This window comes from Corvus kubaryi, unplaced genomic scaffold, assembly GCF_017639235.1.
Source record: "Corvus kubaryi isolate FWS band 111438036 unplaced genomic scaffold, C.kubaryi_AGA036_p1.0 64925, whole genome shotgun sequence".
NCBI classification, from domain to species: domain Eukaryota; kingdom Metazoa; phylum Chordata; class Aves; order Passeriformes; family Corvidae; genus Corvus; species Corvus kubaryi.
Window position 1 is genome coordinate 1 of NW_024581614.1, and position 24006 is coordinate 24006.

The window sequence follows — 24006 nt, forward strand, 5'->3', positions numbered from 1 at the left end:
CCCCCGGACCCCGGCACGGCCGGGAAAGCGCCGGCACAGCGCGCTCGCGGCTCCGGGGGGGAGCCTCCTGCCCGCCCCGCAACTTTCTCGTCTCCCGCGGAAAGTGGCTGTCGCTCTCCTGCTGCCTGACCGACTCCTCTGCCACACAACCTCGGGATTTCGGTATCGGAAAATAGCAGTGAGAATAATAAAAAAACAACCACGAGGTGCCTCTGATAGGAGTTTGCACCAAAACGTGGCAGAGCTCCCGGCCTGCGGAGGGGAGCATCTCCCCTTCCTCCCTCGGCCGCGCCTGGGGACCAGCGGTACCTCTGTACCCCGGGCAGGGGTCCCCTGCCAGCCCTGCCCGGGGACATCCACGGCCACACGGATCTAAGGCAGCCGAGCCCTGTGCACGCAAATCCGCTGTGTTTGGGTCTGGGGCACCTCTCAAACGTGGGGTACGCCTCACTCAGAATAAGCTTCACAAACTTAGGCGGGCGAGCTCCAAAAAATGCTTGTCCAGACTTCAGCACCCAAACTCGACGCCCTGTCCGTGTGCTCTCTCTAACCTAAGGACTGCCACAGACCTGGTGCCCTGTTTTCCCTTCCCCAAAAAGCTCCCATCCATAGCATATGCTGAGTTGGATCCCACAAAGATCATCGAGTCCAACTACTTCATCTCAGGCAGCAATATTTGGTAAAATCTCTCCCCCTATTTCAATAAGATTTTTTTTTACATTTTCACATAGTTTCTGAAGACAAAACTGATACAGAGAGTAACTCCTCGGTTACTTCACGTGCAAGTACAAGAGCAGACGGAAGCTGCCCTACACCATTCCCAGCAGAACCTCCCGTTATTTGCAGGAGTCGGGGCTGTCAGACAATAGCCCCATTAGTGATGCTGCTGAAGAACCTCACAAGAAGCAAAGACAAAGGACCCAATTTAATGACAACTTGTGATCTGATGTTAAATGGGATGCGATACGGATTGCTTTCCACCCTAAAGTGTTTTCGTGTCAGATAACAAATTTATTAATGGGATTTTTTTCAGGTCACAAAAATGTGACCCCACCCTCTTATGAATATTTAATAAGGGACTAAGGGCATCTTTTCCAAGACCCTAAATCTGCCAGAAACAGCCTACATGAATCAGAAAGCGCCTGCCTCTTAAAGGGGCATGGACGCCCTGAGCAGGTCAGCACAGACAGGGCATGGGAACAGCCAGGATTTATCCGTGTTATATCTGTGCAGAGTCAAGCACACAACGTACACACACACCCCCGACACGCTGGGAGCTCAGCAATAACATAAACCATAATGCATGCAACGGGCTAGTAATAATTATCACCTGTGCTTAAGAGAAATCCTTCCTGTCCTGGACTTCAAAGTAATCTCGAGGAATTTGGATTGCTTTGGGAAATATATGACAGAATACACAGACTTAAACTTTTCAACAGTTTCTCTTGCGGACCACCTCCTCCTTCCTGCTGTATTTCTACGAGCATTGCTGTGGCAGCATTCCCAACAGCCCCGACGGCGAAGGAGCAGCATTAGGAAGGCTCTGAGTGTTAACACACCCGGACCAACTCTGCAGCCAAAATGAGCAGGGGGTGTGTGCCCAGGCAGTCTCTGCAGACCACCAGAGGATGCTCTACAGACCCCAGTTTGGAAATCTTTTGATCCATTTTGTCTTCCTCAGCAGAAACTTCTCACACACACGAGCCTCAATCCTATTCTCACATCATCAATTCTTATTTTCCAGTGTCACCATATCCAGGCACACACAGCTCAGTCCAAGGCCAGTGCCCTCCTTCTGCCCTGGTCACCGACTGATCACACGCCTGTGGGCCAAGCTCTGCCTTACTCTATTTATAAAAAAAAAGGGGATTCTATGAAGCCTACCACTTTGCTCAAGGCATTTCTCTTCTTTCCAGGGGCAAAGAAAAAGTGTAATGTCTCAACGCAAGCCCAAGGCTGCGAGAACTACATGTGAAACAAAAGCACAGTGCTGGCTCTGGCACTGACAGTTCTCCCCAGTCTTGGGCAAGTCACCTAGGAATTTTTGCGTTTTTAGTTCTTTTTTAATGTCTCAGATGTTAAGGATGCCTCCCTCTCTGAGAGCTCAGTTTGCAGTGTTTCTGGCCTGGCTTTGCATGATTTTCAAGGCAGTCAATGGCCTCAACATCTCTGCCTCCTCATCTGCAAAACAGGGATAATACAACTCATTTCAGGATCTTCTGTAGACCAATATTTGCAAAACACTTTGAAAAATGAAAGGTGCTGTCTAAGCACTGAGTGCTGGCCACAGAACCTGCAAGCCGTATTTTTAAAGCGTTTTATACCCTTTCATATAAAAGCTTCATACCTGCAAGCTCAGCCAACATCTGCTGTGGGCTAAAAACTTCAGCCTTAGTAACGGAGATGGTAGCACTTGTTAAGTAAGGTCACCATGAAATATAATGCATTTCTAAGCCAGCAAAATATTTTAAAAGACCAGGAAGAACCATAAATTCCCACTTTAATTCCATTCAATTATGAAGAGTCATCACAGACAGAGACCATCAGACAGGGATGCTCAAAACAGAACACATAAAGTAATACATTAAAAATAACTGGGAGAGAGCGTTGCAGGCTAGATGGCTATTTGGCACTGTGTGCACATGGGATCTGATCCATATTGGGTGGTAGTATCTTTCACTTAGCTGAAAGAAAATAATCACTGGATACTAAGCTCTAAGGTCCAAGTGAGAGGAATAGATTATGCATTATGACGAATACAGTGGAATAAATGATTTTGCAATGCCATTATTTTACATGTACACTTCATTCACAGACTTTTGCAGGTACCTATCCGTGCAGAGACCACGGACTTGCCTAAAGAAAAGCCTCAGCTGCCTGCAGGGCAGGAGAGGAAAAAAAAGAAAAGACAAGACATCCACAAAGTGCAATCTTCTCTAACCAGAGTCAACCTGCCCCAAATGAGTCAATTTTATGTCTGGTCCTAATATGAGGCAATTTCTACCTAAGACAATACATCTGCACTTAGTCCTCGGGATGTTCCCCTTGGCAGGCACAGCCAAATAGGTCCCACTTTGCTCTCTGGCAGCTGGTACTGGGCCAAATCCTGTGCGCTGCTTCCCAAATACAAATTTGGGAGTAATTCAGCTGAACTTAGGTGCCAGTGCTGCTGTGGCACAGAGGAGCCCACCCGCCCAGCGGGGCCACTGCCAAGCCTGGCAAAGGCAAGTGCCAAACCAGGCTGCTCAGCACTCGGACTGGAGCCATGGGCCGCTTGAAAAGCAAGCTGCCGTTTGCAGTTCTGAGGGAAAAAGGCCGTCTTGGATACTATTCCCACTCCTGGATCCCCAGGCCCATTTTTGTGGGGTTAAATCATATTTTCCTGTTTTGAGAATGCTTCATTTTCCCTTGTTGCTGTTTGAAAGACCTACAAAAACAAATGGGGAAAACAACTGACTAAACAGGAAACAGTGAAACTTATAACCCACAAAGTGCTGAGAAAAAGGACAAGTAAACAGTTTTTTTGGGTCATTTTTAATAATCTCAGCTAATGCCCTTATGGTAAAGTATCTTCAGGCAGAAAAGTGATTTTTAGGCTGATGGTGTCTAACAAATCAGAACGCCAAAGCAATTAGCATTTCAGTAATCCTTGTGTCTCTGTTGCCCTTTTTTTTTTGATGTGAAACTGTCATTTTTCTTACTGGCCCTGCAAATTCTGCATGAACAAGGCTCTTTAAATCCCCTCAGTGTTGTACCAATGGTTTAAATTTCACTTCATGGCATGCTTTAAATTACCATTCACATCTTCATTTAATGCATCATTTTATAATGCCAGTGTTACTAGTTAATTTATATATACACAGCAGGATGTGTCAACATTCAGGTGAGTTATGAATATGATTGTACAGGAGTTATGGAAGACATTTCAGCAAAATTATGGTTCCCTCTAAACATAAAAATATTAATAATGAATCAAACATCACAGGTAAACAACAAATTTTATATAATTGCTCCCTCCCATGCTTCTAGATAAATAAATAAATAAAAATGGCATCGTTTTTGCTCTGCATTCATATTTGATTGATCTTAATAAATTGCCATCTCCTTTCCTAATAAACTGTAATCTCTTGTTTCCGCCACAAAGTAAAATTTATTAGCACACTCTTCTACCAGCAGGTCTGCATCACTCACAGCACAGTGTGCAAATTGTTCCAAGTATGCTTGGGCATTATTCATAATTTATTTTTCTGCCCCAAAGTACACAATATATTGAGAGGTAATCACCACTAACTGTTCTCAGTTACTTTCCCTAATTATGTGAGATGACATTTATGTCACGTACAGTAGGGGAAATGCTGCAGTTTCCACTAAAACTCCATTTTTTTTTGCCATGGGTCGAAACACAGTGTTCACACAGAGAAAACCTTCTTTGGACAGGAAAGACTGGAGGTGGTATCTGGTAGGAGATGGCAACACCTCCACTTGAAAAGAACAAGTCCTGTCTACCAAAATAACCCACTGGGCATGACAACAGCAATGGCTCCGAGAGGAAAAGTAGGTGTTTTGTCGTGATGTTAAAGTTGCCATGGTAAGAAAAAAAACCACAGAATGAAACATCAACAAAACAAACGTCAATCAAACACATTTTTGCCTGTTAAGTATTAACCAGTGAACTCCTGGCCACCCCAGATCATCTCCTGCCCAGTGTTGCAGTGCAGGCAGGCAGGCACTGCGGGCTGGAGCCACCCCAGGGTCCCCAGCTGGGTGTTTTGGGCTGGATTACCCCTCTTTGGGGGCTGGTGTGGAATGCAGTGCTGGAAGCACTGCCCTCTCCTGGTAATCTGCCTCTCTCATCAGGAGACTTAATGCTTCACCTCACTCAAAAGGATCCTCTTTAACAGCCCAGGTCTGCTTCCACAACAACCCAACCTACACACAGGAATTTATCACCTGAGATATAAATTAAAATAAAACTGATTAACTGTGGGTCCCTTTAGGTAAAAACACCTATCAGACTATTGCGCTCACAGTCCAGGAGCGCTGAGCTCTGTATTCTGGTACTCCTGTTGAGAACACCCTCTATCACCACTGGGCATTGTCATTTTTCACTCACTCTCTTGGGAACGCATATCAGAACATTTTCAATAAAACACCTTCTTAGTAGTAATGGGCCACTGTTCCCATTTCAGTAGTCCCTGAAGTTTCAAGATACAGTTTACTTAGCTGGCTCATAGTTCCAAGTTTTCTTCCAATATTCAAAAGCTATTTTTAATTTTTTTTAAAGAAGGCAGCCAAGGGAAGAGCTTTTTCTCTTCTTTAAAAAGCAAAACAATTAAGTTGATACATGCAACAAAGCAACTCGATTATTTCCTAAAGAGGTGTTTAGTCAACAGCCCTCGTGGTTAGATAGGAGTGCACAGAAAAGCTGTGACACTGCTGGTGCTACATAGGGATAGAGTTTGGAAGTGGCACTGGGATCTCTGCTCCTGCTAGAAAAAGTACTGTGACTCCAGGAATCAAATTCATATGGAAAAAGAGCTTTTTAGGAAGCAGGGCTTGGTGAGGAGGTGTCCTCATGAACACCACCCTGTGATGCAGAGTGCTTCTCCTCTTCCTCACTGTCTCTGGGTCAGGAGCATCCCCTCACTAAGTCCAGCAGGATGGGGAAGGGGAGGGGAGGAGGAGCTGCTGTTGTTTTGGGAAAACAAGACTGCAGGGCAGGAGAAGCCCCAGCCTCAGCACAGCCATCCCCTGGCCTTTGGCCACGTCAGTCATTTTGATGGTGCACATCTGGTTTCACATGGGCGAGAAACAGGCAGCCGTGCTGGCTAAGCAAACACCCCAGCCACAGGACTTTGCTCTCCGATCCCTTGGGGTCATCCGGCCGGCTCAGAGTCCTTTGTGCATAACTAAGCAGGGCTCACTGTGTGCTCTAGGCTTTTCCTTTGTACTTCCACTCGGCCCTTCACAGCGCAATGCCACGATCCATCACTTCATTCCAAATAAACGGGCCCAAACTCAACTCAAGGACAGGGTCCTCCCCTCCTGCTTCCCTTCTCCAGGCAAATGCGGCTCCTGTCTGCGAGGAAGGGTTATGACCCATCAACATTTCCTATCCAAATCCAGCTTCTGCGTATTCCAATCCTTTCCCCTCCCCAACCCTGAGCTACAAGAAAAGAGAGGATGCTGAGAGGCAGCAGGTCTTGGAGCTGGGAGAGGATGTGGTGTGGCAGCCAAGACCTGCTCCTTTGCTGCACCCATCATGGCAAAAGGTGAACAAGCAAATAAAGCAATTTTTCTGTGGTCCCTTGAAGACAAAAAAATTGGCTTCCTGTAGCAAGAGAAATCCCTCAAATGACTCTAAAGATTTGGGGTTGGAAAAGCAGAAACTCACTGCAATGTGAAACAGGAGAGACAGAAATTGATCTCTGGAAGGAGACAATTCTCTGCCCTCAAATGCAGCCCCTTCTGGGGTGGACGGTGGCAGCAGCTTCGCCCTACAGAGCCCTGAAGGAATTCAGGACACCTGAGGCACCAAATCCTTCACTCGAATGAAACTGCAGGGTGATTAAGCAGAGAGAATGTAACTATCCAAACTGTAATTTGGCCAGCACAATGGATCTAACACCCCTATTCTTGGGAGGAAAAAAAAAAAAAAAAAGTACTGTATTTGAAGTTCAAAATCTAATTAACTATTTGAGAAAAAAAATTCTGTTTTTAAAAGAAAATTCCTAACAATATAAAGAGAATTAGTGCCAAAGTTTTTGAAGAACCGCATAAAATGGTATGAAAAACGTACGATATTGTAATAATAGGAATGACTGGATTTGCTCAAATGTTCCTTATACCTTATAATACAAGAATAAAATACAGTGTAAATCCTTCTATCTACGTAAGTTCCCTGTACAGAAAAATCTCTCCTTTAATAGGTTTACACCTTTAACATGTATTAGTTTGGAAAAGTCCTAGGGTATAATTACACATCTTGGCTTGGCACATTAATAGCTGTTCCCTTCATTTACTGATTTCTTTTACTGGTCAATTTGCTATTTTACTGCATTGCTCTTACAGCTTGGCTTCCCCCCTGTGCAGGGAAGGGCAGAGGGGCTGAGCTGGCCATGGGCTGTGTGTGCTGCCGTGGGGAGGTGGCTTTTGATACCTTGATCCCAGCCATCTGCATGCACGATGTTCATCTGGGATGTGGCATTTGCATCCACGTTTGCCAGCAAGCTGCAGGTCACAGGCAGAAGGAAGCAGATCTGCCCTCACTTCCAGGAAAATCTGTGTAGAAATACATTCTACAGGCCCAGGAGAGAACGAGCCAAGCAGGGCTTCTCCAGGGTTTAGTGCCACCTTGCTGGTCTCCCTCCAGTGCCCCACAGAGCACTTGCTGCTGCCCAGGCTCCTGACCCTGCATCCCTCCCCTCAGCGTTTTCTCCCAAATCCCCTCTGCCACCTTTCATCCCTCAACTCCTTCCTTGCTCTAGGCCTTCACTGTTGTCTCAAATTCTGCTCTCTGCTCCCCTGGAGCTCCATCCCTATTGATCCTCCTCACCTTCTTTCTCACTATGGCTTGAGGAGAGATGCTCACCTGGGACAGGATGCTTGTCTCGCTCCATCACACACCTGGGAAAGGACCACTTCCCCATAATGGAGAAGGGACACACCTAATGATCTGTGTTACCAGTCTCCACAGGTTTCCTTTGCATCTCTCAGCTCCAGGCTCACGGCAAAGTTCACATTTGCTAAGCCTCCGTCCAGCTTCTACAGGTTTTTTGACAGTTTAAGGGTTTTCTTGTGTTATAGTGGAGCCATTCAGTTAATGGCTTCTCAGCACTGCCATTATAAACCAGAACTTTTCAGGTGTTTATTACTCAGCTTTAAAAATTGGCTCTATGCTGAAATTTGGCAAACGAAGTGTCAGCCTAGGAGAAAATTTTATTTTTTGCCAATTTTATACTCTAAAAAAAAAAATGACCCCATTTTGGCCTCCATAAAAATGCAGCTTTTGCTGCCTCAATGACAACGGTGAAGTAACAAGTCAATATTGTAATAGTGCCAGCAGAACTGAGTGATTTAATGCCTAAAATTGCTTTGAAGGTGAAGAGTGCTATTGAGCTGCTAATTATTAACTATTATTACTGATCCTGCCGCACAACAAAGATGCAAACAGAAAACAGAGGGAATATGAGACATCACTGGAAAAACAAGGCAGAATCGGAATGAGGGTCCAGCACTGAACACGGAGGAGCTGGAAAACAAGAGTCAGGAGCCTTGGCAGGGTGGGATCCTCCAGCCAACACAAGAAGAATGAACTGATATGGAAATATTATTTTTCGTTTTCCGGGACAGTATTTCAAACACAAATAAAATACAAATGACACGGTGTAGAGCTTGCTCCATGCCAAAGCTAGCAACAACATGGGATCAAAATCAGTTCTAAACCAAGCTGAACTGAGGTCAGTAGGAACCTCATATTGCTCAGCTGAAGCCAAGAGAAACTTTGCCATTTAATCCAATGTGTAGAAGACAGAGCCCTGAAGGTGCTGAGGATGGGTGACCTTGCCTCAGCTGTCCAGCAGTCAGACATCCACATAAAAACAGGCTGGAAATTTCAAAGATCCCAAAAGACTTACATCCTCCAAATCTTCAGGATTCTTTCAAATCCCATATGCACAGGGATAGCAGCATCCACATCACACCCTCCAAAATCTGACCTAGGTTGATCCTAGGTTGACTTGGCTGTACGGAGGGAAAACTGAGTGATCTCCACTCTGAACATCTCCAGCCACTCACTCCACTGTGTCACCTGTGGTTCCATAGCAGAAAGGTGACAGAGGGAGTATTTCTTCTTTGGGGGAAGAGTGAGGACTAGGAGTTGAGTGAGGCCAGGGCACGCTGCCATTTGGAATGTGCTGTACACCAAAGCAGCCGTGAAAAGTCATAGGGGCTGCTTTCAAACACAGTAAAAAAGAAAAAAAACCCCAATTTATCTTTCTGGAAACTTTCTGCTTGTCTAAGTGGCAGCTATTTAAATACAATTAACAAGCAAATGATTTTAAAATTACAATACATTTAGTAAGGCAGCATCACAAACAATTTGCATCTCATTAAAGTGTTTGAAGCTGGAGAATCAACCTCCCAAAAGGGCTGCACATCAAGTGGGAAACCCAGACACAGTCAACAGCTTCTGTACTGTCCTGTGACACCAGACACATGCTGGGAGGACAGCAGAAGGAGGGGCTCAGTGTCCAGCTGAGCCCCTGGCTGGGCCACTCCCCTGGGGAGTTCTGGCCACAGCTCTCGGCACAAGGACGGATGCCACAAGCCACAGCCTTGCTGGAAGTGGGTGTAAGACGAGGAAGGAAGGAAGGAAGAGGGTGTGTGTGTGTGTGTGTGCATGTGGGATGGGCACTTTTTAATATACATTAGTGAACAAAGAGTTTAAAGAGATTTCAAGCTATTTACTCAACTCTGTATATAATTAAAAGTTTATAGATTACACCGCCACAAACCTTCTGAGATTGCTGCCGGATCTGGACACACATTAATTCCCAGGAGCCTCCTGCAGAACAATCCCATACCAACATGTGCAGCAGGAAAAGCCTCAAAGAAGTAACAGTTTTAAATGCTTCCAATTCACTTTCAACTGTGATTTACTGCGGTGGTTCCATTTAACCTGGAGGATTCAGAAGCACTTCCCAGATCACATACCACTTCCCCTCGTGCCTTTGGCTTCCTTTAGAAAGCCAGGCTGATGCACCTAGCCTGCCTGGATCCATCCTCGGACACAGGTTTTCCTAAGCACAGCTCCAAAGGGATACCTGTGGGGGCCAGGGCTGCTGGTTTTGCTCTCAGTGCAGCTCCTGCCATACAAGACCCTTCTGTTGTAGCCCACGGATGGGAGGGACCTGGCAGGAGGCTGGTGGGAGGGAAGGAATATACACAAGATCTCTACAGGTGATGCATGAACAAATTCCTAGATGAATGAGGAATGCAGCTAAACAGCCTTAATTTCACTTATCAGAAGACTTGAAGGTGAGGGTGTCCACAAGAGAGGATGTCCCTGAATAAGTCACCTCTCAGGATCAGCCTCAAGCGCTGACACTGCCAGCACTGACCTACGTTCCAACCACACCTTTAATCTAAAAGCTTGCCCCAAAGTACTGCACAAACTGAAAAGGCACAAACAATACCTTCCCTAGAGTTCAGCACAAGTTCTGAAACAACCTTTTGCTTGCTGTGCCTCCAACTCCACGGGCTGTGGAGCTGCACGTGACAGTTGTTTAATGCTGCGCAGCACAGTTATACACAACGCTGGCAGGGGAGAGCGAGAAGAGAGTTTACAATTGAATCTGCAGAGGAAATTCGGGTAAGTTGAATTATCCATTTGGAAGCTGGCCAAGGGCTGGGACTACTCCCAGAAGAAGCGACCGGTTTTGCTCGTCCTTTGAAAGGCAGCACCTCTGAGCTGCCCGTGGCTCGCACTCGCTGCTTCTACGAGAGCAGGGCCAGCACATCCTCTGTGCTCTTCCTGGCAGGGGGGTTTTCCTGGGATCCAGGGGTCTTGGCTCACAGCAGCGGCAAGGGGCTGAGGGCACTGATACCCTGCAGTGCCTCTGCAAGGGGGGTGGCAGCTTGAGCCTGGGAAGCCCAGTAAAAAGTGAGATGGAAAAAAGAATAACAAAAAACAAGGTAAAAGCAAACCAGTCATCATCAGGTGCATTCACTGTCTGAGCACTGCACACCAGAGAAGCTCCAGAGCCCTTTGGGTGGTTCCCAGGTCTCTCCATCCCTGGTGTCGTCATGACCAGCATGTTTCACCCCAAAACTTCCTGCCCAGAGATGCCACCAACTACTGACACAGGCCTTGTGAGCTTCTTTTTCAGACCTGTGGTTTTGTAGTTTGTCAAAACAGGATACTATTTACATTTAAAATGTGACGATTTAAACAAAGGTGAAATAGTTACTGCTGTTTTAGCAACCAGACGTCAGGCTCTGCTCATGCACATGTATTTTTTTGTTTTTAAAAGACCTCAGTCCGCTTTGCCAGCACGCTCTCCCTGCGAACCTGGATGCAAAGACAAGTGTCTAAGCAAAACAACACTCACTTTCTATGAATTACTGAACATGTGTAATTCATTTATCTGTAATATTGTGCTAAACTCAGCTCCAATTAAACAAACGAAAACACCTGCTTAGCACACATAGATCTTTCCATACCTCAGGGGAAGACACATCAGTGTGCTCTGTAGTACAATCTGGCTCAGAAGCCTACACTAACAATGCAAAGCTGGGATTTTTCTTTTTTTCTTAAATGCACATAGGCAAGGAGATTAAAAAAAATACAGACAGGGAGATATTGGGGATGGAGTATTTGTGTTTGGTGTTTCTATCTATAGCACGTGCAGTTCTGTGATATTTAAGTGCTCACTGGGGGCTTCTCACGGGCAGCTGCACCTGAGGGCATGCATCACTCCAGGAAAAAAAAGTGGGATAATGAAAACTTTAAAACACACATAACTGGCCCCAGATATTATGATACTGTAAAACTACCAAAGAGACCTCGTGTTGACAAATTTATTGAGCTGGGGAGAAGATGTTTCTTTTTCTTGCTCTGCTTCTGGACCACAGGCATCTGGCAGTGCCATGGGACATCCCTGTTGTCCCCCAACATTAACGGGTTAGAAACACACTGCAGTGACACACTGAACAGGGTCACCCCAACAGAGGGGCTGAGACCACCTCAGGCACCTCAGATATCCCAGCAGCAGAAATGAGACACGGCCTCATCTGACACACGTTTTGGACCAACAGAGGGGTGTCCCTTTGGGGGTGCCTTGGAAAGAGGGGTGCCACAGCTGGTTTGGGAGCCACGGGTGCTTGGCTGGGTGCAGCAGCCGCCATCAGCAGAGTCTGCAGCCTGCCAGATCCCCTACACTTAACTCATTTCCTATTCTTTACTCACTGCCTGCAGACAATAAGCTGTCAATCAGATCCCCACCAGAACATTTACAATTATCTTCCCTCTCCCGCACCTCAGCATGGCCCCGTGCGAGCGGCTCCATCCCAAACTGTTCACACATGAGCCATTTGCAACTCTTCTGTCGCCAGAACTGCCCCAACTCAAGAGGCAGGTTAGGAAATTGAATTTCCTTGTGTTTTCAAATAAAAGTACTGTGGTGGCAAAGCACAGAAGCAAAAGAACAGGCTTCCTACAGGTGTGAGGCAAAAGCAACCAGGAATGGAAAAGCTGCCCCAGTAATTACTACAGCATTCTGGGCAAGGAAGAAGGCTGCTTACTGCCCTTTTTTTTTTTTCCCCCCAACAAAATCAAAGTTACAAACTGAAAGGATTTTTTAAAATTATTTTTGTTCTGTTTTTCTTCCCCTTTTTTTATTTAGGACAGGGTGGTCCCCTCCACTCACTCCTGCAGAATTAGCAACAAACCACCACCACAATTTTGCAGCTGGCCTTGTGACCATTGCTGAGCTCTCCCAGAAGAAATTGGTTTGTTTTTCCTCTGGGTAGACACAGATGAGTGAAAGACTCAAAATGAGCACACTTTCCAAGCAAAAAATAACAGTGATGCAAGTCCTAACCATACCTTCCCTTGTAGTGGCAGTTGCTGACAACGTGATTTAAAAATATCTGAACTATGTTCTGCATGATGTTAATGCTCCTATTCCAGAGAGAAATCCCCAATACCTTCGGGGCACTTTCCAAACACTGAAGCCTGAGAAACTGTCCAGGATGGGCCCATTCCTAATAGCACTGAAATCATTGCCATTGCTAAATTAGGAGAAAATCTGGACAGTCATCATTCACTGCACTGTGACTTCACTGATTTTCTGCTCCACTGTCTGCTCGAGGGTCACCGTGGTTAACGGCAAGGAGATATTCCCTCTCCTATTAATTGATCTGGACACAACTTTGATGGCTGTCAAACAGAAAGGCAACTAGAGCCATCATGGCTTTTTTTTTTTTCCTTTTTAACTCTTGCACAGGAAATTTCTACAGCCTCTTCTGATGAAAAATAACCTGTCTGATATTTCCCCTCTCCTTTAAAATGTTTATCCTGCTCTGAATCTGCAAAGTGTGATATCATCAAGGAAGGTCAAGCTTCACAGGAGCTAATGGCTCTGCTATGTGCTCCCACCACTTTGAAAAGACGAACAATAGTCCCTCAAGTGCTGCTGCCGGTGGCACAGCAGCAATTCACCATGGAGGGTGAGAAATCTGAAATTAAAATAAACTGCTTAAAACCTGCAGATAGAGAGGGGGATGCAGGAGACAGAATAAAATGGGACAATCTCTGAACCCAATCAACAAAGCACTCATTGTTCCAGTTTAAGGCAAGTAACACACCAATAAATATTGAGCCAAGGAAGTTAACCTGTATCCACAGTCTTTGAATAAACACCAAAGCTAAAAGTAAAATCAGTGCCAGGCCTTTGGCTCTTGCCAACTCGTGCTTTACTCCTTCTTGCTTGGCTTTGTTTTTACTTTTGGGGATTTTCTTTGCCTTCTCTCCTGTTATTCATACCTTCCTGTAGGAACTCCTTATCACACAGGAAAACGACAAACAGAAGGAACTGCCAGCGCACAAATCAAGTCAGTTGTGTTCTGCAAATCCACCTGGGTGCAGGTAACTGGGAAGAAAAGCACCGGGCAATTCACTGATTCACAGCCCCTGTGAAGCCAGGGGAGTCCCCACCTCCTTCCCACACCCCTTCTCCCCACGGGTAACCTGACGCAGTCCTGCAGACCTCTCTAACCATCAAATCCAGCTCAGTGTTTACTCTGCAGGATAGCAGAGGCAGCATGAGGCATCTCTGCAAGATACAGGCACGTTCATCTCTCTTACAGAAGTTTGAGCATTCAGCTCTTGATCTGAGTACAAATAAACGTCCTGGTTAGTTCTCATTTTTCCTCAAGTGGTTTATCCACTCCCGTGCCAACACCTCAGCCAGTAATACAGGTTTTCACAGCAAGTATTAATTCTGACTTCACTTTTAAATCACATTTTCTTCATTTGAGCATTATTATGTTCCATAGAACCAGGCGTGCGCATCATGCAAAAGGCATTCTGGTCCACAGTTGTGAATACAGCTGTGTAGGCAGAGTAATATTTGTTTTCCAAGTAATTTGTGCACATTCACAAAATTACAGCTGTCTGCAGTTCTCCCGAAATATCTGCCCTGATGTTTACAAGCCATAAAATATAATCTGCCTTTTTCTAGAGTTCCAACCAGTAAAATTGGAAATTTCTATATTTACACGTACATTATTATTTTTCTTACAGATTGGCTACTCCCCGTTACATACTGGCTATTAAGCCCACATAACATCAGCATTAACTTGAGGAGCCACTGCCCTTAGACAACAGTGGACAAACCTTTGTGAGAGACAGAAGGGCCTCTCTAATGCACTTCATGGGTCACTCATCATGTTGCATTTCACTCTTATCTCACAGGAACCATCCCCTGAAGACCACATGAAATGAAGGTATGGACTACAAACCAGCTCAGGGCAACAGGCCTTGACCCAAAAAGAGCTCATGTTGGGATGGACAGGGAAGGTTCGTCAACTTAACCTATGTCCACTGACAACAGTGACCAGCCATCAACCACCAGGTCGTCACACATCTGTTCTTTAAAGTAAAACCAACAGGACTAAAATGATTAAATTTGCACTGTAGCCAGGCTAGGCTGGCTCTTGGCATCTCCCAACAGGTTTGCTTCAGATATTCACCTGAACTATTAAGAGTTAGCGGAAGAAATTCTACTCATTTTGGGGTTTGGTGTGGGGGGTTTTCCCCCAATGAAAGATGGGAAATTTTCCACAAGAGTTTCTAAGTTTTGCTTTTTTCTTGACAAGACCCCAGTTTCTTTCAGTTCCATTCCTAGTTGTCTGAATGCACAAAACACTGGTCCCTTGGACAGCAGAGTCCTTGGGATGAAATCTTCCAAGCAAATGTGGAAATGTGCACTGCACCTGCTCAACTGACTCAGCTCAAAGTCCAGGAGGCAAACCATGAGCAACTCTTTGGCCCAAAGTTTTGATAAGCAGCAAAATGAATAAAACCAAAAAGAATCATCACAGAATGGTCTGGTTTGGAAGGGGCCTTAAGGCCCATCCAGTTACAAGGCCTCTGCCATGAGCAGAGACACCTTTCACAAGACCAGGTTGCTCCGAGCCCTGTCCAGCCTGGCCTTGAACACCTCCAGGGGCTCCTGCCACTGGAGTGACTTTGGTGTAAAACTGATTTGAAAGAAAAATCAGAGGTAGGAAGCTATATCCATCTCAGTGGGATCCCTCCACTCCAGCATACTCCCTGCATGCTGTCACTTAAACCCAGGACAAATCTGGCCCAAGCTGCTCAACTCAATGCTGCAACCCACCCAAGAGGTCCACACGGATGCACTGATGTCGTAAAAGGCTCAGCACTGAGATAAAGCACAGGTTAATAACTTAAATCTGCAACTGCTTAAAAAATGTCAGGCAGTGACAGAACTGGCAAGGAAGCACTGAGCTTTGATAATTTGTACTGCTTTTAACACCCTCAATCCGTGTGCTTCACTGCATTACGTACTCCATGCACACTGGCACATAGCATGAGCTACGCAGCTACAACATGACTCTCATGATACAACACGATGGAAAAAATTTTCTGAGGGGCCAACGGTACCGAACTACAGCACCAGTGACCTCGGTGGCATTGGTGATCTCATCAGCTCCGGCATGAGTGTCTCTGTCTCCTGGCTCCCCTCCCCGGCACCCATCGCTACCTGAGCTCCTCCCATCATCTTCCCACCCCGCTCCAAAGCAATTTCAAAACTTTTTCAGCTAGACACGCTAAACCCAGGATGTAGATTTTCCAATTAGTCTCTGTTTAAACATCTGTTGGTAGACTGCATTTAACATTAGTTATTTGAGCAAAGCGCAATTTGATTAGGCTGTCTGAAACGGAGCCAAAGTCTGCAAAATAATAGCTCAATTAAATTTTGTTTTGCTTTCATTTGTCTTATACTTTCCTGAGTGTGATACAGTTGCATATAATCAAGTAAACTAATTCCTTTCAAAATGAGATATTTCGGTGCTTTTTCCATCTCCTCTTAAAGTTTATTTAATAATCTATTCCATCTCCTCCATGCTTCATCAAACTTCAGCCTGACACAAAGTACATTTCTTTCTTGTGCCTTCAGTCTACTTTAATTTTCCAGGCTTTCAGTGACTTGAGATTATGCGCCATTAATGTTACACCTTAAACAGATTAGTAATTTATAAAAGGCAGATTACACTTATCAGGCAAACAAAAACATTTCAGCAACACAACAGCCTTTTCTCTGCACACACCACAAAATATTTTGCCAACCTGACGACTCAGCTGTAAAACTGTCAAGCTCCAAAGCCACATCCAAGCAGCATTTCCAATTGTTTCCCTGGGTTTAGTTTCTACTTATTCTGTTATGTTGCACTTGTTGCCCTGAAACTTCAATATTAGCTCTAGAGATTTAAACACATGAGGCAAACAGCTGTTCTCCTCCACTCCAGCAAGCCAGATCAAAATGCCTTTTCTCTTTCTCTCCTGCTTTTTTTTTTTTTCCTTCTTTTTAAACAAATTGCTGTAACTCAAGTATTTCTGGCAAAGTTGATAGTTTCAGGGCAAAATTCTGCTCTGTGCTCATCGCTGCAGACTCCTCCAGTGCAAATTCCTCTCAGTCGGTGTGCGAGGAACACCAGCAGTTCCTCATCCTGATTAAAGAAACTTTGTCTTGAGGATTAAAAAAATAAATAAAAAAGTCACAGCAACTTAGCTGCTATGTAGATGTGTCTATGATTTAAATTAAAACATTAAACATTTAAACATTAACTTCTTTCACACTTCTGTTAAAAGAAAAAAAGAGCAGCAGCATGTATTCTTTGAGAGAATTCTTTTATCGGAGATTTTTGATACACAGTACTTTTCCTTTAGTGTTTTTTTAACATATTTGTTGCAAAGTGTGAACACAAAGGGACAAGCTGAAATAGGTATCTGGCAGGCTCTTCCAGCGCGTGCTGCCGAAAGCCACAAGTACTACTGCAGTTGGGAAAAACCTGTTATTTTGCTGCAGGAAGGCGAGGGACTCCTCCAGCACTCCCTGCCCTGCCACTGGCAGCTCTTGAAAATATTCCTGCAACACAATAACCTTAAAAACCCAGAGGCATCTCAAGTCCATGGAAGTTCAAAATGGGATATGTCCTATTTAAAATGTAGAGAGCTACTAAATATGACAACCATTTGATGTATGAAAATTATTCACAACCAAAAACAGACAGTCTGGAAATAGCTGGGATGACTTCATTTAGACAGAATTACCCAAATCTGTTTCTAATATACACAGTACACATAATAAATTTTTACAATATGACAAGGAAAACAAACTTAATAAAAGTTCCTGATCTTTTGTTACACAAGCAAGCTATAGCCATGCTATGTTTATAATATTTTGCCCATGATATCACAGCTCAGTAACAAAAGCTAAGCACCACACAAAACAGTTTCTAAGGTATGACTTCACCTCGCCGTGCCCGCACTGCACCCATCAGCCCGGGCAGTATCACCGTCCCCAACCCACAGCCTGTGCTTGCTGGGTCATTTTTGACTAAGAGTTTCCTTTTCTCCTTCTCGCAGGCTCCCTCTGCCTTGGGAAGCTGTGGATCTCTGTGACGAGAGTTCCTTTTTTTCCAAGTACACCAGGACTCATCTGAACGGTAAGAGATTTTTAGCCTATTTCCTTCACTCCTGGTTATTTGACAAGTGCTTGAAAACCCTGTTATAAACAATCTCTGTAGGAAAACAGATGATGTCTTACGATCACAGAAGGTAATTTTTTCAAGAACCCAACTTTTTGAGCATTTCCCAGATGCACCGCGTCAATCTTCCTGCGTTCGAGTATCTCAGCTGGTTTTCCAGCCCGGGCATTGTGCCAGGCGGGCCGGACTGCCCCTCATTGTCACTTCTGTTCGATGGCACTCGCACCCACTGCTGTTATTCCAGGCTTCAGGAAATTTTCTAACCACTGGACAGGCTCCAGCACTACACACTAATAAGTTGCAGATTGCAGCACTCTAAGTGTGCGTGTGTGTGTGCATGTGTGTGTCAGATCGGGGCCACAGTTTGTAGGAGGGAGGAAAAAAACAGTAGTTCAAAAATGCTGCCTACTCAAATTGACAGAAAAGTGACCCCTGCACTTCATCAGAAATTCCTGCAGACTGACAAAATAAAGGAGTTTGCTTTTATCACACACAGTAAGACTCATATGGAAAAATGGAAACACTACATCACTCGACCTTAGGTTGCCCCCTTTTCAACCACAGATGAATATTATGTATAAAAATTGTAAATCAATTTGAGATGTATTAAAGGAGATTCTCTTTTTCTGTATTAAAGGTAATACCTTTTAATCTCGAGATTTATTTTGTAACGTCAAGTAAATGAGAAAGACTTAATTTCCATAACTGAATTTTGTTACTCTTAAGTCTCTTTAGCATCTCTGCATGGTGTTCATAGAATTTCCTACCCTTTGCTTTGCATCAGGAAATAATGAGCAAGCGGCACTTACCCAACACTGAGTCACAAATATTTGCCTACATTAACAGAGCATTAAAAGCCATTTTAAACAACTTAAGGAAATTGTGCTAGCCTTTGAACTGTGATTCACTACTAGGAGAAATTAGGAAACTTTTCCTCTTCTAAAGGCAAAAATCAGCTGCCGCAACCTCCTTATAATATCATTAGGTCCTAGAGCAGTTTTTCCTCTTACAGATCCTCACACAATAGATTTCTTTGCTTAATGAAACTACTTCTGAAATTTTCCTACACTCAGTGTTGGGTACTTTGAAATTTCAATCCTTTCACATCCTTGAACTCTCATCAACATTTCTTTCCAGATTGTGTCAATAGAATTGATTACTTGCAGTTCTGAACTCTGTTCTGCACATGGAAATAAAACAATTTGTTTTAAAGTATTTTCTGAAGAAAGCAGGACTTGGCAATCATACCTCCAACATCAAAAAATAAAGAAGAAGAAAGAGGGACAATCCAACCAAGCGAGCCTTGCCCACGAAAAGCAAAACAAAAAGAAACCTCTCCAGCAAACAAAAGAGAAGTGAGGTCCTGATTTCCTGATTTTATCACAGCAGCAATGCAGGCTCAATCCCTGACATCCCCGCATCATCAGGCTCACTGCTGTCCTCCGGATTGATGTATCTCCCTGTCAGATGTGAATGATCTTTTCGGATCATTAATATGTTCATTAATTTGTTATCAATTCTGGCTCGCTGTACTTACAGCGCTCAGTACCGCGGCTCGCGAGTGCCTCGGCAGCGCCGTGCAAGCACACACGGACGGACCCCTGGCTCCCCGCTTGTTGAGATGCCTCATACCTACAACCGATCTGTTGCTTTTACAGGTTTAATCTCGGTATTAAGGAGCTGATTGTGGAACCATGTCGCTGTAACATCTTCAACCCAGCTGTACATCATATAAACCGCTATAGGAGGGGGCAGTCTCCCATCATTCCTGGCAGCAGCACATACCTTTAACTCCCTAATCTGTAATACTACAAAATACTGCTCTCATTTCTTCCCAAGCACAAGTGGACTACCAGCAAGGGTCCAACAGTGTTATTCCTAATTACCTTTTTTTCACTCTTGATCCTGTGGCGCTCATAATTAGTTACCTGGGGCTGCAATCCAATTTGAAGTGATGACAAGAAAGTGATCCATGAAAAAGTAATAAGTTAAATCCAATTTCAGCCTTCCTCTAATTAAATGCACATGGAACTAATGACTCAAACCCTACCATTTCAGTGATAATGGTAATTAGCGAGGTGGGAGTCACTCTCTTTTTTCAACACTGTAGGTGTAAACCACAAGGTAAAATGGCAGGAGCACTCTTAATTACATGTGTCATTTTGTCAGCAATTTACACATTTCTGACCAGTCAGGAAGGTTTCATTTGTTTTCCCCTTCCCCGAGGTGGGTAAGGCACATTTGGGCTCAGGCACTGCCAGCCCCACAGCCCTGCTTCCAACCTGGGCAGAAATTACAGTTTTTACAAACCTGTTCTATAAATGCTTAATGTCAAAGCAGAAAACCTGCAAGAAAATGATACTTGGGAGCTCTAATATGATACAGGGCTGAAAATGAGAGATCCTGGCTTCTACTTTGCCCCTCAGGACTGACTTCTTTCCAACACTCAGATGCCAAACTCCCAAATGCCCCAGCAGAGCTGCACACCTCAACACCACTGAGGGCCTGCAGCTCTCCAACTTTGGGCAAGTCACTTAATATCTCTCTGTCAGGGTTTATGTGGCTATAAAATGAGAATAATCATGTTTGCTGACAGTAACTCACACTGCCAGCTCTCCCAATATACTGGTATTTTCCTAGAAGCTTCATTTTTTTGAATCATGATATTACAGGAGAATCACAGGCTTTTTTAAAGAATAAACATATTTGTCACCTTTCTGCTCAGTTGAAAAAGCTGGAAAAATTGAATAGTAAATGCTTTAAAAATATATAAAAAGGCAGCAAAAAAGACCCATAGGTGTCATGAAAAAAAACCCCTCAGTATCAAAATTTTTAAGCTGATCAAGTAATTTTGAGGATCTGACTCAGATTTTGTTCTGTTTGTGGGGTGGATGATGTCTGCATTTCACAGACACATTCCAAGAACTGACTAACACTTATAACTGGGCTTAGGGGTGAAAAATAAAAGAACTAAGGGGTTCTTCAGTAGAAACCAGCAAAACTCAACTTTGCTTAATTTCCAAAATTAAAAACAGATAATGAAAGATTTGAGTGAAATTTTCATAGGCAAACTTTAAACCCTGCAGAAGCAAAATCTTGACCCAAGCTGAGTTGGTGCCAAAATTCCCATTGGCTTGACTGAGGCCAAACTCGGATCAATTCCCGTATTGAAGGGTGAAACAGAGAGATATTCATACAAATAGAATAAATACATTTGCAAATTTACTTCTTCTGCCAAATTATCTGCTGAGACAATTTCTCTACCAGTTGTTAAATTTACCACTATGTAAAAAAGGTTCCCTGGGTGTAAAACCTGAGACAACACAACTGAGATTTGTGAGCTCCAAGCGAAACGGAGCATACCCTGCCCTTCACCTCTCAGTGTTTATTATGTTGTCAAACTAATGATTTCTAATTTCATAAAAAACAATAATAATAATTTCCCCCAACATCAAGCTACAGTGATTTTTTCCTCTCACCCTCTTCTATTTCTCAAGATACTGGAAAGATATATTAAGATAATATAGCATGCAAATTAAATTCTACAAAAGCCCAGCCAAAAGGCTGCTTTAAAAAGCAGCGGTATGCAAAGGAGAGGACAGCTCTGTCCTCTCAGCCTACCCCGGTCTCACCCTGAGAATTTAAACCAAATTCAAATTCTTTTCTTGGCCGTGACTTAAAGGGAAGACTTTTTTTTTTTGTTTTGCCAAGCAAAAACAAAAGTTTCCATCCCAGTAATTTCATTACTTCTTCTCTCCAAACACATGCAGGTTAATGATCAGACAAGAAATCTCATTTAATAACATAAAAAAAGTCAAGTGATTGGTTTCAGTTGTGAGATACTGATTTGGACATCCTAAATTTGTTTTGAGTCCAGTATCCAACTTCCAGCTCAATGCAACACACAACATTTACATCTTTAAAAAAAATTGTATTTTTAGTATTGCCAAAACACACATGCACTTTTACTTTCTTGGGAGAAAAATGTGTCTCTTGATTTGTTTCCAATCTGTGTGCTTTTGCCAGCACTAAAATGCCTGAAGAACCAAAATGAATAATCGTTAAGAGCATCGGCAATTAAAGCTGCAAATTTTAATCAATACATCTATTAATACAGATATATTTATCTTGGCCAGGAAAAATGTGCACATTTTCAAAGTCCTAAGCATACCTGGTCTGTTAAATTATTTGTTTCCCAGACTCAAGGAAATCCAATGTATATGGAAAATATATTATCAAACAGCCTTTAGTCTTTTTTTCGCTTCCAGTGATTTTTGTGGGACTGATATTTTTTATGTTCTTTCCCCAACTGCTGGTTACTAAATCCATTTCTTAACTTTCAATTTTCTTTTGTTTGTGTCATCAGGCTGCGAAACCGGAGGTCCCTGCCAAATCTAAACCACGGCAGTGTGCGATAGGCTCAAAATGTGAGTCATCGTGTATTTGGAGATTTGGGGTTTTTCAGCTATCAGCAGAGCACATCTCCAGTCCTGCGTCCAAGTTCGTATACACTGAGTATCTCATGATTTGCTAAAAGCAGATCTTCAGGTAGAGTTGCCAAGATCAAGAGACCCCCTAAAAGGATTGCAGGAGCCTGCTGTCATTAAACACTATCAAAGACACCATGTCCCAGTGTGGCCACAGGATGCTGGGATATATTTAAGTACCGTGGCTATTTGACCAGGGAATAAAGAAGGAATAGAGGAAAATTATCCATGAGGTGACAACAGATTAGCTACACAGTATATACTAGATTAATTTTCTGCATCTGTTTGTGGCAGTGGGGTTTAGAGGGTGCATTTCCAGCCCCAGGACCGGCCTCCTCTCCTGGGGCAGGCAGGGCCATGGAGCATTTCAGCAGGAGAAGCAGCAGCCCAGGCAAACAGCGTTCCTCCCTGCTCCATGCAAAGCTCCCCAGCACTCGTGCTGGGCGCTGCTCACCAGTGCCCTCGCCAAGCACAGCAGGGATGAGCGATGCCTATGGTGTTCTTGTTATACATGAAGCCTGTTTGTCACAACAAAACCCAGGTGACTGCTAACTGCTGTTGCTGTTGAATGAGACATCTATCTTTGTAAGTGAAGCCCAAAGATAACTTGTTCATTATTTAAACAAACTTGTGAAAAACGGGCACGTTTCCCCCCCCCCCTTGACATTTATTCTATGTACTCTCAGGAATAGGTATCACCTCGTCGGCATGGCCCCATCTGACTTCAGGGGGTGTGGGTGCTTGTGTGGGTGCAGTTGTACTCAAAAATTCTACCCCCAGCAGCACCATTTCCTTTCAGCAACAGATTTTCATTACAGGGATGCACTTGGGGATGTTACATCCAAGAGGACTTCCAGTATGTTTCAGAACCGCAAAAGCGCCAGGAGTGAGAAGGGGGGAAAAAAAAAAGACTGGGCAGTCATTTGAATCAGTGAGTGACAGGCTGGGCCAGCTCTCTGTATACATTAATAAATTAGAATTTTAATTGTGTCTCTGACTGCAGGAGCTGCTCCAGTACTTTAATACGTACCAACAATTGGCTATGTTATGGAATCCGCTATGTGGCCTTCACTGTTGACCTCTGCAACACAATTCCCAGTCTGACTACGGAAACTGTTTGGTTTGATCCTTTCAACTTATTTGAATCCTGACAAATAAGCTCACAGCTGAAAGGTCAACACAGTCATATTTCATCCTCTGGAGCTATTCTTAAGACATCTGCACAACAAAGCACTTCTTTTAGTACCTGACACTGGACCTAGCCAGCACAATCTCTCATTAAAAATGTCCCCAGTGGAAGAGTCTATTAAAAGGCATATGGATCAGCTATGGATTTACCAAATAAAATATTTTTGAAAGCATTAATGTAGCGCTTTGGATTATGGCTCTCGACGCTGCCAATAAAACGTATATTTGCCCAATGACAAAATGCTTCATACTTTCCAAAAGAATAACAGCCCGGCTGTAAAGCACGAGGTGTTGTCCAGCAGCCGGAGCACAGGGGTGGGAGCCAGGAACTCATGAATCTTAATCCTACCTCTAAACCCAATTCCCTCTGTGATCCTAAGTGAGTCGCTTAACCCACATCCCTCAGTTTCCCAGTCCAGAACTGGGATAATGCTACTTACTTATCAGACTTTCCTTCTGGGGATGTTTTGGAGATTAGTATTTGCAAAATGCTTTGAAGATGAAATCACTACACCAAAGCTCGACGTTGTCC

The 24006-nt window shown here is 43.9% G+C and overlaps 1 long non-coding RNA gene across 1 annotated transcript; it reads left to right on the forward strand.

Annotated features, from left to right (window-relative positions):
* Positions 1 to 16949: 16949 nt before the first annotated feature.
* Positions 16950 to 23700, forward strand: LOC121672746. The gene is made up of 3 exons (XR_006018966.1): positions 16950 to 17757; positions 22166 to 22226; positions 23290 to 23700. It is a non-coding gene; the product is annotated as an uncharacterized LOC121672746 (long non-coding RNA).
* The last annotated feature ends 306 nt before the right edge of the window (positions 23701 to 24006 follow it).